At 29.1% G+C, this 5,154-nt stretch overlaps 1 pseudogene; it reads left to right on the top strand.

Annotated features, from left to right (window-relative positions):
• Window positions 1-1,596: 1,596 nt before the first annotated feature.
• LOC135930706 (uncharacterized) lies at window positions 1,597-4,076 on the top strand (annotated as a pseudogene).
• The last annotated feature ends 1,078 nt before the right edge of the window (window positions 4,077-5,154 follow it).

Raw genomic sequence — 5,154 nt, 5'->3', positions numbered from 1 at the left:
CAGAATATTTATGAATATTTGACAATTTTGCCTTAAATCTTATTTCAGGTCATGTGAGTATTATTATTTTCAAATTCCAGAAGTGCTTAGTAACAACTTTTAAATTGAAAATTTACGTACCTGCATGGATTCCCTTAACCCAATACGAGTTATGAAATCATTCACATATTTATTATAAAAATTATTATTAAAGATTATATTATTTCGTGAATACTTTTTTACTTTGAGATTTTTTTTAATATAAATAAATGTAACGAAAAAGGAACTTAATATTTTAGTTTTATATTTAAGAAAGAAAGAAATAAAGAAATAAGGAAAGAAAAGAAAGGAAGAAAGAAAGAAGGAAGGAAAGAAAGAAACACATATAAAAAATTATTATAAGTTAATTACTCGCATTTTGACCTCTAACAAAGAAAATTTATTTATAATCAATATTGCATTTGTTATGTACATGAATAGAAAAATTATATTTAATTTAAACTTAGAGCCAAAATGGCCATCATCTTGTGACGATGCTTAAATCAGAATTAATTTAGTATAATTTTAGTCAGTAAGACTTTGTCATTGTTTTAATGATACATTTCATTGACGCATAATATATAAACTTTAGCCATTTTACAAATTAGCTTATAACAATCTAGCTTATAGGCTCAGCTAGTAGTGCTGTAAAACGGCCTGATTTGAATCGATTTCTAAAAAACGGCCCGATTAAGAATTTATAATATTATGTAAGCCTGGAGATGCTCATAGAAGGCAAAAAGGATTGGACCATCTATTTGCAAAATCTCTAAGCCTACATAATATTATTTAGGCTAAAATCTTAATAGGGCCGTGTACAACTCTATTAGCTAGTTAACATAGCATATATTTCCAAATTTGTAAATATAAACCTTTTTATTTTTTTTTAAAGAATCTTGTTTTCCCCCTATTTCTGCCTACATTTTTATATTCTTTCAACTTATTTTAGATTTTTATCTTTCAAAGCTTAATTTTTTTCTCTCATTTTCGTTACTTTCAAATCCCTCCCTTCCCCATTTTAAAGCATTCTCTTCCGCTTACCTTTATATTTTCCATCTATTTTCTAAAATTTGGCATTTTTACATTTTGGCTGTATATTCATTCAATTATGTATAATGTGTGGTTGATAAAATTTAAAATTTAGCACAATATTCCTAATAAAATATTTCTACTAAACTCTAATAATAGTTGATCAGATTTGTTATATTTAAAAAAATTAAAATTATATCGTAGCATGACTTAAGAGTATCATATTACATTAGCGATGAGATTTTAGTGAATCATGTAAAAAATATTACGATATAGTTTACGTAGCTCATGCAATATCTGACTTACATAGTTTTTCTATATAATTTATATTAAAATAAAATTTCGAAACAACAAAATGTATCGAAATATTTATACATTCCAAAATAATGCTGATCATCAAACTAGCTTATCTTCAACCAAAGCGATAGTCTAAATTGATCAATTCTTCCAAATTACTCTCGAAAACAATGCTAATAAATCACGCTATGCTAGTATACCTTAACGCTCAAGCTTATTAAAATTTGGCGCCTTTTTTGTGATTCGCTGATAATGTTACCCTTTTCCACGAAAGATTTTGCGTCATTTCAAGTATATTAACCACTATTCTTAATTAATAATGGCCCAATCACGTTAGTTGTTAATTGTTCATTTTTATTTAAATATATTTTCTTAACGTCCATTTAATGAGCTAGATTATTATAAACAATTTCTTTGTCACTCAAAAACATGATGGCTTTGCTTATTTCCTTGTGTCGAATGATTTATTGAATTGTATGAAGCATTAAAATAATACTTTCTTTCATTTAACAATCCACCAATTACGACGCTCTCGCCCTCGCAGAATCCCGAAATATTGTCAAGTAGAGTTCCATAGGCCCTTCTTTCTTATTCATACCCATCGCCTGCTCCATTCTTACCACCTTCGGTAGCAAAACTCAAAGGTTTTTTTAAAAAATTGGGCAAACGGATTCGTGACAAAAAACCGATCAGCCTAAGGAATCCCTCTTCTTACCGACAAAGACTTGCTTAGCGCCATAATTCGCTCTAACTATCTAGGTTTTATCTCTTCCATCGAATAACCTTCCATGTCTATGCCTACTCTTTCTCCTACTCATTCCTAGCTTCCTCTTTTTTTTATCCCTTATCCGTTTCCGTAATCTCTATTTTTATATTTTTCCCCTTTATTAATTTTATCTTAGAAAAAATTAATTATAGGCTATTACATTTTGTTAACATATTATATCAGCTTAACCTATGATAGGAAAAAAAGAAGAAAAAAATTTAAAAACACAACTGAATAACATAAAAAAAATTTAATTAAGAGATCATCTTATTTAAAATTCTATTTGAAACCATAAATAGCAATGCAATTAATTTGATGAAAAGCCGTAATAGTTTGTTTTAAATAGAAAGCTTCATTATGATCACCACGTATTTGGTTTAATTTTCTTTCTATTAATGTTATAAATTTTAGGAAATCACCAATAGTATGATGACAAGAAAATATTTGAGATCGCAATATTTAATGCTCTGCATCTATAACTACTCAGAGCATATCTTCGAAAAAATATATGATTGAGGTTCTTACATGGATAATCAAATTATTTGAAGATCGACCTTTTCACTAGAGATTAATTGAAATTAAAACGAGCCACGAAATTGAATATTATAAGTATCGGGCTTCTAGTTTATATTTATCCTCATCAAGGGTAATTCGATACTAAGAAGGCGTATTGGTTAGAATCTAAACCCTTGTCGAAAAGTTAGTAGTAATGGGCTTAGAAGTTCTGGCCATGCTTTCCACTATCATATTCGGTTGCGATCCTTAGGTTCTAACAGCTTTCAAACTTGGCACATAATGTTCGTGTAATTAAGAATCTTTAAATAATGCTATTTTTTATAAATATCTATTTCCAAGCTTAACAAAATAACGAATATTTTATGTTTATTGCTTTCTGTTTCGAGTGTAATAAATTTCTGGAATCTTAATCTATTAAATCATTGGTAAACTGGTATGATTACAAAGAAAAAAGAAGAGAGATGACAGATAAAGTAGCGAAAAGGAAGAGAAAAAAAATGTATGAAGAAAGAATCGAGATGAAAGAAGATAGAAGAAAATCTAAACAAGATAGTCAAAAGAAAATATAAGAGAGAAGAAATAAGAGTGAAGAAAGAAGATAATCTAAAAAAGAACGACAAAAGAAGAGTCAAGAACGAAAATAGAAGAAAGAAAAAAAAATAGTAGAAGAAAAAAGAAAGAAAAAAAGATTAAAAAAAAATAGAGAACGAAGAAAGAAGAAAGAAGAAAGAAGTAAAAAGTAAGACAAAAGAAGAGTGATGAATGAAAAAAGATGAAAGAAAAAAAAAGGTAGAAGAAAAAAGAACGAAGAAAGAAAAACGAAGAGAAAGAGGAACGAAGTAAGGAAAAAAAATAGGAGAACGAAGAAAGAAGAATGAAGAAAAAAGAAATACAAAAGAAGAGTGAAGAACTAAAATAGAAGATAGAGGAGTGAAGAACGAAAAGAGAAGAAAGAAGAGAGAAATAAGACATAATACATAAGAAAATCAAGACAAAAGAACGATATAAGAAAGAATAAAGAAGAGTGAAGAAAAAAGAAAATCTAAAGAAGAAAGACTAAAGAAGAGGGAAGAACGAAAAGAGAAGAAAGAAGAATAAAGAAAGAAAAAAATAGTAGAAGATAATAGAACGAAGAAAGAAGAGAGAAATAAGACAGAAGAAAATCAAGACAAAAGACGCTATAAGAGAGAATAAAGAAGAGTGAAGAAAAAAGAAAATCTAAAGAAGAAAGACTAAAGACTAAAGAAGAGAGAAGAACGAAAAGAGGAGAAAGAAGAATAGAAGAAAAATTAAAAAAAAAATATCTAAAAAAGAAAGACAAAAGAAGAGTGAAGAACGAAAAGAGATGAAAGAAGACCGAAGAACGAAGAATGAAAAAAAAGATATAAAAGAAAAAAGAACGAAGAAAGTAAACCGAAGAGAAAGAAGAAGGAAGTAAGAAAAAAAATAGGAGAACTAAGAAAGAAGAGTGAAGAATAAGAGAGAAGAACGAAGAAGGAAGAAAGAGACAGGAACGAAGAGAGAAGAAAAAAGCGGGAAGAATAAAGATATAGGAAGAAAGAAGTAAAAATATCGAAAAAGAAAGTAAAAAGAAAGAAAAAGGCAGAAAATAAATGAGAACCGTAATTTCATTCGATTTGAAAGAGATCTTGAAAGCTAATCTATTACATATGGAATGCCCTATCTCTCATGACACTGGAATTATATTTATTATCCTCAAGAACATTTTTGACATCATTTATGAATTCGTTTTTTCTACAACTCAAACATTAAAATATTTTAGCGGGACACCCAATAATGATACAAGTTTGCCAATCATGTTAAAGCTGGAGATTTCCCCTTAATTCATTACAATTGAAATATAATGCAAAAACCTTCGTTTACGTTATACTTGCATTTAGATATTCGTAAAAATGGGGTTATTTATTGAACACTTATTTCATGAAGATTATATGCAAAGTATTGCAGTTTTTAGAATCCAAAACGTAACTGGAAATAATGGTGGGAAGCATGGTAAGAATGTTTAAGTCCTTTTCTATGAACTCCTCTACAACGGTGCAGATTATAACTAATACGTCGTTCCTGCTATCGAATCACCCTTGATCAGGATAAGTTTAAATTAGTTTTCCATTACTTATAATGTACAATTTCCTGACTACTTTTAATTGAAATTAGTCTCTAGGCTAAGGTATATTTTCCTATAATTTGGTCATCCATGTAGGTCCATCAATCTTATATTTTCTCGGGGTTATATTCTGTGGGGTTTTTAGGTGCAGAGAGGGAAGTGGAGGGTGGGTCGGAAACGTCATTTCTTCTCTAAAGATCTTGAGGGTTGATATGGATTCATCAAGACTCTCATCAATTCGACAATTGTTATAGAAAAAGCACATATTAATTTAAATCTCGATGGTTGGTACAACACAAATATACCTAGACCAATAATTCTAATAACGTTCGATTTCCAAGACGGATCTAGTCAAAGCGTTAGCTTTTTGTCCTATGCTACGGCTATATAGATTAAAAGAGTC

The sequence above is a fragment of the Gordionus sp. m RMFG-2023 genome, unplaced genomic scaffold (assembly GCF_954871325.1).
Source record: "Gordionus sp. m RMFG-2023 unplaced genomic scaffold, tfGorSpeb1-WG-v2 contig_329, whole genome shotgun sequence".
NCBI classification, from domain to species: Eukaryota; Metazoa; Nematomorpha; class Gordioida; order Chordodea; family Parachordodidae; genus Gordionus; species Gordionus sp. m RMFG-2023.
The sequence above is the reverse complement of the archived record's forward strand: the minus strand, read 5'-3'. Positions and strand labels throughout refer to the sequence as shown.